A 14,133-nucleotide genomic window follows, 5' to 3' on the forward strand; every position below is an offset into this window, starting at 1 on the left:
AACCAGGTATTCACTCACACTGCTTCAATAAAAATTATTCTTTCAAGTTTACCAGTGACATATATTTGCTAAAGTCAGTGGTTAATCCATTGTTTTCCTCTTATTTACCCTCTCAATATTTGATACAATGAATAACCTCTCATTCTAAAAACATTTTTGTTCTCTAGTCTTTTGTAATATTGTATTTTCCTCATATATAACTTGGCATTTAAATGTTGGAAACAAATGAACTATTTCGTTTTCTGCTGTTTTTAATATATAGCTTTCCTTAAATAATTTCATCTAATACCACAGCTTTAACATCATCAATATTCAACTACTAACTGGAAATTCCAATCTGGATCTCATATAGTAATTTCTGATCTGATAAGATAATCTTAAAAGAATTCCCTACACAATCTGCTCTCCTCAGTGCTTCTTATTTCAATAAATGGTACCATCTTTCACCTACTTCTTCAGGGCACAAACCAAGGAATTATTATTTATTTATTTTTTATTAAAATTGGCTTTATAGCTTTAAACCACCATTTCCATAACTTATATTTTCTTTATAACCAATACATAGATATCCATATGAATATGAAAGTTAGTAAAATTATGACAAAAATAAAGTGTTATCTTAGTAAATATACAAATGACTTGACTCAGTGACTGAAGCATTTTCTATCAGGTACACCTCTATATACTAATAGTCATGGCTTTAAAAATATATTCAGTATATACTCATTATATTTCCTCTATGTATTAGGTACTGTGTAAGAAATTACAGGTTACAGGAGTAAATAAGGCAGATACAGTACTCATCCTCATGGAACTTAGAGTCCTTTATGTGATGTAGTTAGTAAGCAAATAAGCACACACCTGAGCATCTACATTTGCTCTCTTACAGCACTAAACTATGTTTTCTACCTTTATCTTGCATCTACCTACCACTTCAGCATTTTATTAAAAATAATAATAATAATAATAATAATAAGGGAGAAATGTGGGATTCACATATAAATCAAGTACAAAAATCAAATGAATATTCATATTTGACCTGATTGTTTATAGCTCATAATGCAAGGAATTATTTTTGATTCCTCTCTTTCCTCATATTACAAGCTGAATCTAGCAACACATTCTATAGACTTCATCTCTAAGAAACTATCAAATCCAAGTATTTCTTAATAATTCTACTACTACTGCCTAGTTCAAACCACCATCATTTGTTATCTGGATTATTGAAAAACAATTATATCTTGTCTCTCTGATTTTATAGAAGTTAGAATCTAATCCCCACAAAACCACAATAAACATTCTTAAGGGTAAATGAAATTATATCAGATCCTTGCTTAAACTCCAGTGGCTTCCCACAACAGCCAAGATATTAACCAGTTTATCATAACCTGTAAGACCCCTGAATATTTTTCCTGCTTCACTTCCCTCCATTCTTGCTACCAGTCATGTTCAGTTTCACTGGACTTTTTCTCCTCCTTAAATACTCGAAGCTCAATCTAACATCAAGACATTTATTACAAAGCCTTCTTGGAACACCCTTACCCCCTATCTTTGCTTGGCTCTGTCCCATCATTAAAGTCTCAGTTAAATATCTCCTCCTCAAATGCCCTTTCCATATCTACTACAGATAAATCAGTGCCATGCTACTACTCTCAAGCAAATAGAATTTTATTCATTGTACTTGAGAATAGTTACAAATCAGCCACTTGAGGTTTCACAACATGTTACTCTTGTGAAAAGAAAATAATTTTGGCACTTTTTTTCTTTTTTGAGGATCTAGGAATTTCCTTACCATTAAAATATATTAATATTTCCACTTGGCTAAAGATTCTTTTCAAAATGCCATTATCAGATTAGTTAATGCTGTAGCAGAGAATAATACATAAAAGCAAAGGAAAAGGAAAGTTCTTCCATTGATTAGAAAGTTAAGGTGTCAAAAAATATTCTAATTCTGGTCCTAGGTCAAATAATAAAATAAAATATTATTAAATCATAGGATTAATCAATCACTTTATAGTGTTGAACAGACTTCAATATGAACTTCTAAAACTTCAAGTATAAGACCATTCAGTTTCATTCATTGCCTGGGCTCCATGACACTCATAAGGTATTAAATTTTACTAAATGCAATAGTTAGGATGAGTTATGGTTCTTTTCATCCAGCTATAAAAACAGAAACTAGGATTATGAATGATTAATCCTATGTCCAAATATACCACTCTTTCATTATGTACTTCCTTTCCTTCTATCGTGAGTATCAAATATTTACTTTTACTACATGAAAATACTAAATTTCAGCTCATTACATTTAATCTAAATTGTGAATTTTCCTAAGACTGTTTTGATTTATAATTATTATTGATCCTTACAACACACATTCTCTGGGAAAATAAAAGAAAGTTAGGACTTACAAAGCAACTTGAACATCAGAAAAGAAAATTATAGCAGTTGAGAAGTAATATTTCAATGATTGTAACTTGGATAAAAAACACTGCTAACTGGTTTACAGCTACATTTGCAATGGCATAATTCTCATGAGTATGATAAACTGTTAGTTAGGCCTAAGTTGTAAAACTACCCTCATAGCTGAATGCAAAACTCTTTGAAGATACTTAGCATTTGCTTTATAATCATGAAAGGATTGAATGAGGTAGGAATGGTCTGGAATAGGAAGGTAATTAAATCTTGAGATTACCTCTTTGACTATTCTCACTGGTTTTAGCAGCTGTTTTTCTAGATGAGTCTGAAAAGGAATGTTTGTTATGTATATTTTGAAGCTAAGGATGTGCCTTAAAATTTCTTTCCCAAAGGAGAAAGAAAAATTTACTTTGGATTTATATGAGAAGAAAAATTATAAATTTAAAATTTATGGTTTAAGATAGTATTTATCTAAGTAGAGCACAACATCTGTGTCCATCTATAACACACAGCAGTACTAATGTGCAATTAAATATTTGAACTCATTGTGAATTAAAACAGTTCAAACTGTTTTATTCAGATTAGTAAAAACTGCATCCTCAGCAACAGACAGGACATATCTAGCAGACAGAACTCTCAATTTGCCCGTGCTGGGTTTTCTTCATAGGTTGTTGGAATCCTCCAATTCCACTTGATGTTGAGTAAGTGAAGATGAGCAGTGTGTGAAAGTTAGGCATGCATTTCTTATTATTAAGTTATAAAAGGAAACATTTTGCTTCCTACAGAGTAACAGTTTAAACAAGTTTTCTCTGTTGAAGGTCATAATAAAATCTTTTATGATCATTTACCTTTCTCTGTTGTGCTATTCTATTTAATTGCAAAACCATATACAAAATATTTTTTGTAGATTTCATATTGCTTTTGCCTATAATACCTTCAGTTTTATCTGCTTTGTTCCCTTCTTAAAGTCTAATTTTTCCTATGAATTACCCCTTCATGATTCTCTTTCTTTTGAGTATAAGCAGATAAAAATAAGGGATCTATTTTGTTCTTCTCTTGCTCTACAGGATATTAACCAAAAACTCCAGTTCAATACAGTGTTCTGTCTCTTGTCAGTCAAAGTATTGGTAATGTCATATCCACCCATCAATCTCAAATTATTTTAATATCACTCCAATTTCTCCTTATTTCTGAGTAATAGTAGAAAAATTATAGCAGACAATAAGAACAAACATGCATGCCTCTAAATGAAATTTCATACATCTTCTTTTCAATATGAGTGTCATCCTATGGAACAAACAGAAGAAAACTTTTTCCATTCAATGATTATGCACTGCATCCTTGGTGCAATAGTGCAATAAACATACCTCTAAATTTTATTTCCATTTTTACTCACTTATGAGATGTAAAACATCTCATCAGTGAGATACAGTCTGTAGAGGACATCACAAAACTCTGAGCACTTTTGTCAATTTGCTGATTGATTATAACAATTATTATAAATATTGTTTAGCTTTCTAAGAATTGACCTCTAATTTTCCATTCACAATTTTTCACATTAAAACAGTCTACTGTAGATGATTAGATAATTGTTAATTAGGCACATAGTCACAGTGATCATGTGATTGTCTGGGAGCTAAGTAGGAAGGCAATGGATGTATTTTGGCACAAATACTGAGTTTATATCAGCAAACAAAGAGTGTACAGATTGTTAATTGTGAATTTTTATATCAAATTGTGTTTAATCTTCTAACGAGATAGACTTAGACATTGGCTTATGTATGCTAATATCACAGAAGGAAAGACAATCAACCAGACATCAATGTCTCCAGATGACAACGTAATCCATGGTATATTCTTGCCCACTTCCCTCTTAAAAATATAATCTAAATCTGATCAAGCCTTTGGATCCAACTATCAACTTATAAGAACTGCAGAGGACAGAGGGGCATATTAAAAACCACCACAGGGCTGCAGTCAGCAAAATTCAGACTATGGGAAACTCTACTCCATACATAATAGGTATTCTTCAACAAATAAATTGTAATGGAAAAAAATATGGATGTACAACCTATGGATTAAAAGAGATTTAGAGACATATAAAACCAATTTCATTGCATCTACATAATTTTGACCATAACTCAATATATACTAAATTTTGTGTATGGGTGGTGAGGAGAGAGTGAGACACTTGAGGAGAGAGTGAGACACTTTGGGGACAGATAGAAATTTGAACAGGAAATCTGAACAAACTCTCATTTGATGAGAGTAAGAAAGTATTGTTAATTTTTAGATGTGATAATAGTACTGCGGTTCTGATTTTTTAAAGACTCATTTCTTTCTTACCCTTTGTTTCTTAATAATAGAGTCACAGTACATTGCAAAAATAGCACAAAGAGCTTCCATGTAACCTTCAGTTTTACTCAATGATAACACCTTGAATAACTATAATAAATCATTAAAACTGGGAAATTGACATTGGTACAATCCAGCAAACTTATTCAGATGTCACTAGTTTTACATGCATTCTTTTGTGTGTTTGTATGTGTAATTAGTTCTGTTTTGTTTAGATTTCTGTTACCACAGCCATAGTCAAAATATAGAACAGTTCTAACACCTCAAGTTTATGCTAATCCTTTAACTATGGTAGAATATTTTGGTGAGACTTTCTAGGATTCTGGTGATTCAGCTACTGTCCCTAAGATCTCTGAGGCTTTCTTCTTTTTTTCCCCAGTCTATTTCCTCTGCTTGTTCAGATTAGGTCAATTATATTACACTGTATTCAAATTTACTGATTCTATCCTCTATAATCTCCACTCTACTATTGAGCCCATCAACTGAGTTTTTTAATTTTTATGATTATATTTTTCTATTCTATGATTTCCATTTGGTTCTTCTTATAACTTTCATTTCTTTGCTGAGATTTTCTATATTTTCATTTGTTTCAAGAAAATTTGCAACTAATCCTTGAAGCATTTTTGATGGTTGCATTAAAATCCTTTTCAAATAATTCTACTATCCATATACATTCTCAGTGTTGGTATGTGTTGATTATAATTTTTCATTCAGTTTGTGAATATCCTGGATCTTGCTAAAATGAATGATTTTTAATTGTATCATAGACACTTTTCATGTTACATTAAGAGACATTGGATCCTATTTTGCTATTCTGCTTTGGTAAGCAATCATCCCGTTTAGGTTTAGACTAAAGATCTTCTATGTGCTGTCCCAATAGTATTTTAGTTTACAGAAGTATTTGGGTCTGCTTCATATATGTACTACTTAGAGTCCACCGAAAATATGGGTGAAATTCCACAGTGTAATCGGTTTTCAACTTTTTGGTATATTAAATCTGGTCAGTTTCACACTGGCACCTTTCATATGTTTACCCAGAACTTCATATGCTGGTTTTAAAGAATCTCTTTCTTTGGCTCCCTTTTCCTTCCATTCTCCTCCCATTCTTTAGTTGGGAGGGTGGAGTACACTGATTGTCATTGCTGGGCTGGGATGGGAGTGTGTTTACACTGACAAGTTAGGAAGGGGAACTCTGCCCTGGGTTACCCGCTGCCTCTGGATAGGGGGACCAGAGAAGAGATTCCTTGCTTGTTCTTCGCAGGCACTCTCAGTTGGGAAGGACAGCACTTACTTGGGCTTTGTTGTTGTTGCTAGGTGGGGTGTGGGAGACCCGGCTCTTTGCTTGGTCTCTTGTAGTACTGCAAGTGGAGGAGAGCGGTTTCCTGGGACCATTTGCTTGTTAAAAAGGAAAGTAGGCCCAACACGGCATTAGTTCTGCTAAACCAAGTCAGCAATCTGCTAAACCTAACCTAATTTCAGTTTCGACCTCTCCCAGGAATCTACTAAGTCAGGAATTTTCTGACCAGCATTGATAAGCTAATGTTACATATGCCCTCTCCAACTCCAAAAGAAGATGAGGTCATCTACCCTAGGAGACCTTTGTCTTGTGTCCTCTCATATGCATGTCAGAATGTTTATAACATGTTCCTTTAGGACACTAAGTAGATGTATCCACCCCCCACTGCTTGATATATTGATAAATGTAATCTCTTTTCTGTACCATCCCTTGCTGTAGAAAAAGTATTTCAGATGTCCCCAAATAAAGAAGTTCTAGAGCAGTTTATCAGAGCACACTGATGGGCTGCTCTTGAGCCATAGTGCTCAGTAAGATTTTGAAGAAACTCAATCTTTCTTAAATATAACACTCATACTGATTTCAGGTGACATACTGAAGAATATTTGTCTGTTAAAGATACACAGTGAAATACTTAGAGATATGGTAGTAATAACTGGGATTTACCTTAAAATTAAAGGAATTTCCAGTATACAAGAAATAAGGTTGACTAAGAATTGATAATTGTCATGAAAAATGAATAAGTTAATGACTATCATACTATTCTATTTTTGTGTGTCAGAAATTTTTCATAATAAAAACTTAAAAATGGCAATTAGACTGAAATTCTGAATTAACATTTAGATATTCTATTTATTTGATTTGTAGAATAATATATAGGGTGACCAGTTATGATGATTTAATTTTTGATTCTCCTAAAGTTAGTTTTTCAAACATAGCAAATGTTTCCTTTTTGATGACAAAAATAACATAATTAACACTGATCACCTTACAAAATACAATTTTTTAAAATCTTCATGAATACCTGATATTTATTTAGAAATAGCTACAAAGAATATATGAATTTGAAGAAATTACTAATAATAAAGATCCAAGATTCTTTCCCTGTTTTCTCTCTCTTGAAACCTTGCTACATTGAAAACAAGCCCAGGCTAACCTGCTAGAGGGTGGCTGACCATGTGAAAAATAGTGCCGTAGAGTGACATCCAGCAAACATGCAGGAGCAGAGATGCCTAACTGACTGACTCACAGCAGCCCACAGATATATGGGAGAGCCAGATGGATCTTCCAGCTGAGTCCATCATAAATCATGACCTGCAGAAGAGTGTTTTAAGTATGTTGTTAATTTTGGCCATTAAACATAGGGGTAGTTCTTGTTACACAACAATGTTTAACTGATGAAGTATCAAAAAAATTCAAAGCCTTATAAATTTTTCTGAAATTTACTTCTTAAGTATGATTACTTAGTCATGAATACTAATGAACATTTAATATTCTTACAAGTAATTAAGTTAGTACTTTTAAGACATGACCGGACTTGGGTGAGCTTCTACAAAATAAATGGTGTTATAATATTACTGTTATGGAAAATACTGAAAAAAAGCCTGGACTGGATCACCAATGGAAAAAACCAAGCGGCACTCGGGGGTGTTGGAGTGTTGAGGCTTTATTTCACACCGGTGGGCTCAGAGGGGAGTAATCTCCCAAAAAGTCTGAGCCCTGAACAAAGGAAAAGGGAGCAATTTATACCTTTCTGTTTCCTTATCTATAACATTCCTACGTACACAGCAAGCGAGCAGGCAAGGGGGAGGGAGTTTAGGGAGCGAACCTTGGGACCCGGTGCTCAGCAGCACGGGGAAACCAAGGGAGTGTTTTTTTTTGTTTGGGTTGAGGAGGGGGGCGAGGCAGAGGGGAGCCACCTCGTAAATTACTGACTGTCCCTGTAGTGTCGTTTACGTTGAGGAGGGAGGGGTTCTAGACAGAGTGGAGCCACCCACTAGGTTGCTGTCCTTGTACATTTTCCCTATCATTACTACCAAAATAGAGGAGGAAAGAAAGAAAGGGAAGAGGAAAGGAGGAAAACTATATAAATTTCCTTTGGCTGTCAAGCAAATTACCACAAATTTAACAGATTAAAAAACATAATTGTATTATTTCACAGTTTTGGAGGTCAGAAGTCTGACATGCTCTCAAGGGACTAAAATCGAGATGTCAGCATGGCTGCATCCCTTACTGAGGGTTCCAGGGGAAAATTTGCTTTCAGGCTCATGCTGATTGTTTGCAGAAATTAGTTCCATGCAGAACTGAGGTGCCTATTACCATGCCAACCGCCAGCCAGAGATTGTTCTCATCTTCTAGAGGTAGCCCACCTTCCTTAGTTCATGGTCTTTTTCATCTTCAAAGTCAGTAATGGTGCAAAGAATTCTCATGCCTCATCTCTCTTAATTTTCTTTTCTGTAGCAACTCTCTTTAATTAGAAAGGTTCTTCAGTTTGGACCCAAGTGATTTACAGTGGGCCCACGGAAATATTCTAGACTGATGTTCCCATCTCAAAGTCATTAACTTAATCATGCTTGTAAAGTCCTTTTTGTGTAGACATCTTGAGGCAGAGGGGTTATTTTGCCTATCACAGAAATGAAATTAATATTTACTAAGCATCAACATTGTGTAAGGCACTGTGCCAAATATTTTCTAGCCATTATCTCTTTTATCCTTTGCCACAAACTTGTGAAGCCTATATTATAATGTTACACTGGCCCCCAAAAAGAAACAATTAAGGAAGTATAGCACGAGATATTGCATTTCCTTTCAAATAATTGAAATTATATTAAATTTTCCTATGATAGATTTTGTGTGAATATGGTGTCTTGATTAGATAACTATCACCACTGAAGGAGAACAGTAACTTTAGGAAATGATGTTTTGTTTAGACACAAAGTTGAAACCGGTTGGTCAGTCTCTTGAGTTTATACACAGTAAAGACAGATCTCATACATAATATCAGCTGAAGTGATTGCAAGACCAATTCTTTATGCAATAAAGAAGTGACATCCTCATAACTGTTTCAATTAAAAGTGCTATGGTTTTTAGATACCTTTTAGAAAAAGGCAGTTGAATCTTAACATTTTAAGGAAATACAAATGAATATGAAACAGTGAATAATAAACAGCTTACAACTCAGTAGCCATTTTAAGTTATGTATTTAAGAATACATACTTTTATAATCATGTATAACTTTGTCCTGTCCTTCACTTGTACTCACATTTAAAAAAAAAAAGGCTAATAATGATTTCTTTATCAGGCAGGACTACATCTCTGATTCACCTGTAATTTAGTTAAGCTACATAAACACCTCGCATCAAACAGCTCAATGAAAACTTTTTAAAAAAAAAATAAGGTTAAAATACGATTATTTTAACTTTAATTTTATTACATTGTATTTGAATATATGCCAACTTGTGGACTTGTGAGCAAAGATAAGTGGTTAATTTTGTGTTTTGTTGGTTTGTTATGAAGCCATGTTACAGTAGGTAACAGACACTTCTAACAATTAGCAGTATGTATCCACAAAAAGTAATATAAGTTCTCATTCTCATTTTAATCAATGCCATTTATTCCTGAAAAAAGTTTATATGTAATCGTTGTCATAATTTATAATGTATTTATATTGCTTTCAATTCTGAAGAATTTTTGAACTAGCTATTATTTATCAAATTAATTTCTATTACAAAGGATGACAATGACAAGAAAAAATATTTTAGGCAAAAAATCTATACAACATTAAAATAAAATTCTTTAGGAGGAAATAGATGTGAAATACTTATTCTAGTTCAAATAAAACATAAAAATTTTCTTTGCCAGGACCTGAACAACACTATAGATGAGTTGGACCTAACATGTATATGGAATACTCTACCAAACAACAATGTCTACAGAACATTCTCCAGGATTGGTCATAAAATAGGCAACAAAATAAATCATAGTAAGTTTAAAAAGATTGAGGTCAAAGTTCTGGAAACCTGCTTCACAACAATGTGAATATATTTAATACTACTGAACTGTACAGTTAAAAATTATTAAGATGGTAAATTTTATGGTATGTGTTTTTTATCATTAATTAAAAAAGTAAAGTGAGGGGCTTCAAGGACAATTCAGGCCCTCATATAGAAATTGCTTTGAATGGGCAAGGTAAAAAGTGAGAAATTTAATTTGGCTGAATTAGACATGTTCCTAGGCTATTGCTCCATGGTGTATTTGTCTTGCTGAGTTCCAGAAAGATAAGATCTAATCTGTTATTCATGTTTTGGGGGACATATATATGTATAAATATTAATTCTAGCCAGAGGGCCTTGGCTTAGTCATTGAAAATAAAGAGAAATTTTCAAGGTAAAGAAATATTGGAATTATGTAAAGGTAGGGTGGGGAGATTGATAGCAAACTTAAGACATTTGAATATTAGCAAACAGAATAGAGTATTACTATTAGTACATTTATAATTTTTGAGGGTATTTGGGATAGTTATGACAATGTAGGAAATACATCTCAATAGTATATGTATGTATATACACGTATATATATATGGTGCTTCTTTGTTGTTTGTTTATAATTTAAGCAAAATTATTTACTTCTTTTGAACCTTTTTGCTTTAAAATATACATCCATAGGAAACCACAAGGGAGTCCTATGTATACCCTTCACCCTGTTTGCCCCAAAGCTAACATCTTGTATAACTGGAGCTCACTCTCAAAATCCAGAAATTGACATTCATACAATCTATTGAGTTTATTCAGATTTCACCAGTTTTACATTCACTCATTTATGTCTCTTAGTGTACACAGTTATATGCAATCTTAGCACATGCTGTAGATTTGTATAACAACCAGAGCAATCAAAAGTCAGAATAAGTCTAACACCACAAAGATGCTTAGTGCTGCTCATTTATAACCATACTCACTTTCTACTACCCCTACCTCTAAACCCTGACAGTCACTACGTGGTTCCTCTATTTCTAAAATTTTGTTATTTCAAAAATGTTATATGAATAGAATCATACGATATATAAGATCTTGAAATTGACTTTGCTCACTCAGCAGTTTCCTTGAAATTCATCCAATATGTTGTGTGTATCAAAAGTTCATACTTCTTTATTGTTGTGTAATGCTTCCATATTACTGAAGTAAAGTCAATTCTCATTATTTATGGATTTCTTATTTGAAAATTAGCCTACTCACTAAAATTTTTTGTAACCCCAAAATTCACAGCACTTTCACTGTCATTCACTGACTGTGAAGAGTAACAAACATTTGAGCTACCTGATGTGCACGTTCCCAGATGAGGTCAAACAAGGCAATGCTTTGTTTTCTTATTTCAGCTCTTATACTGCAAACAATTGTCCTTTTCATGGTCTTTTTAGTGCTACTTTTTTTTCACAATTTTGTGTTCTTTGTTGCTGAATTCACTGGTTAAAGTAATCTCAGGCATAATGCTGAAGTACTGTCTAGCCTAAGCCTATGAATGCTGTGACATGCCTTATGGAGAAAATCTGTATGTTAGATTAGGTTTGTTCAGATATGACTTGTAGTGCGGTTGCCCATGAGTTGGATGTTAATTCATCAACATAAGAAATATATATATTTATGTATTAATTGGTTAATGAATATTTTATGACCAGACGCTCCCAGGAACCTAACCTTGTATTTCTCTTAAGGTCAATGGTTCAATATTCATTGTTTGTGGAAACTTTATAGAAAATAACTACTAAAAATAACACAAATATATTGTACCATGTTTATTTAACAATTCACCTGTTGAAGGACATATGAGTTATTTACAGTTTTGGGTTATTACAAATAATGGTGCTATGAACATTCATATACAGGTTTTTGTTCTAACATTAATTCTTACTTATCTAGGATTAAGGTCTAAGAGTAAATTATAGGTTATATGATAGCTGTATATTAAGTTTTAAAAGAAACTGTCAATCTGCTCTTCAGAGTGGCTTTTACATTTAATATTCCCCCAGTAACATACAAGATAGCAAATTCCTCTATGATTTTGCCAAAATTTAGTGTTATCACAATTTTTAATTTTAGCCATATTGATAGCTAAATACAAATATCTGATTATCATTTAATTTGCGTTTCCCCAATGGATAATGATGTTGAACATATTTCATATACATAGTGGCCATATGTATGTCCCATTTAGTGAAATGTCTGTTGAAGTATTTTACACATTTTCTAACTATATTCTTTGTGGGTTTGTTTTTAATTATTGAATTTGGGTACTGCTTTATATATTCTAGATACAAGTACTTTCTTGGATATGCAGTTTGAAAATATTTCTCCCAGTTGGTATCTTGTCTTTTCATTCTCTTTAACAGGGTCAAATCTAGAATAAACAGTTTTAATTTTGATGAAGTTCAATTTATAAATATTTTCCTGCTATGGATCACTTTTTTGGTGGCATCTAAAAACTCTTCCTAGCCCTATGTCTTGAAGATTTTTCCCTATGTTACTTTCAAAATCTTTATACTTTTACATTTTATACCTAAGTCTGTGATCCATTTTGAGTTTATGTAAGATATGAGTTTTAGATAGTTTCTTTTTTTTCTTTTTTCTGTTTGATTTACAGTTGAAACATAATCATTTGTTGAAATGAATCTTTCATTGAATTGTTCTCATGTCCTTCTCATAAAATCAGTTAAATCTGTTAGTGGGAGTCTATTTCTGTGCTCTCTATTCTGATACTTCCACCAACACCACCTTGTCTTGTTTACTATAGCTATAAAGTAAGTCTTAAGATCTGACAGAATGTTTCTTCCATTGTATATGTCTTCTCAAAACTGTATTAGCTATTTTTGGTCTTTTGTGTTTCCATATAAAATTTGAATAATATCTGTTTCTCCAAAAACCTTGCTGGACCTCAATGCTCACAGATTGGTTTCTAATACCATTTTCTAATAATTCAAATAAAAGATCTCTACAAAAATGATTGATTCTAGGGCTATGGCAGGACATACACAAGATAAGCCTGAAGCATCTTACAATAGAAGAAAACAAGGAAGTGCTCAAATAAAAATACACAGGACTCAACTGAAGGAGATTCCAATGGCCAAAGATGGAACAATTTGAGAAACAGTATAAAATCTTAGTTTTGGATATTAACCCAAAATATAAAATAAATATCCATGAGTCCATACTGATATATATAAACAAACATTTGAATAAATAACTGGGATAAACAGAAAAACCTTATTTAGAGAAGAACTGAAAATGATTTATGTAGCTATTTTACATTCACAAAGGTGGATCATAACTCTTCCCTTAAATGTGGTCACTGCATAGTGAATTCCTGAAAAAGAAGATTAACTTAAAAGTTAAGAGACAGAAAAAGGAGTAGAAAATCTCTTTGAGGAAATAATAGCTAAAAATTTCCCCAGTCTGGAGAAGGAAATAGACACCCAGGTCCTGGAAGTACAGAGAGTCCCCAACAAAAGGAACCTCAGGAAGACAACACCAAGACATATATTAATTAAAATGGTAAAGACTAAAGATAAAGAGAGAAACTTAAAAGCAGCAAAAGAGAGGCAGACAGTTACCTATAAGGAAAACTCCATTAGGTTATCAGCAGATTTTCAGCAGAAACTTTATAGGCAAGAAGAAAGTGGCATGAAATATTTCATGTATTGAAATGGAAGAGCTTACAACCAAGAATTCTCTCCCCATCTATGTTATCATTCAGAATTGAAAGAAAGATGAAATATTTCCCAGAAGATAAAAAGAATTCACCACCACTAAACTTGCCTTATAAGATATGTTAAAGGGACTTCTGTAGATTTGGAATGGTTCTTAAGTCTAAATACTTTCATCAGGGAAAATAAGCCCACAGAAATGGTACCATACCAATTACTTATTAAGCAAGTATGAAGATTTAAAAAAAGTAGTAAAATCAACTACACACAAAATCAGTCAAGTGAGAAGCAAAAGATGAAGATTACAATATCTTATATGTAAAGTGTGGAAGATGAAGAAGAATAAAAAAGTATTCTTAAGTTGTGTTTGAAA

Source organism: Manis javanica, chromosome X (genome assembly GCF_040802235.1).
Source record: "Manis javanica isolate MJ-LG chromosome X, MJ_LKY, whole genome shotgun sequence".
Classification (NCBI taxonomy): Eukaryota; Metazoa; Chordata; class Mammalia; order Pholidota; family Manidae; genus Manis; species Manis javanica.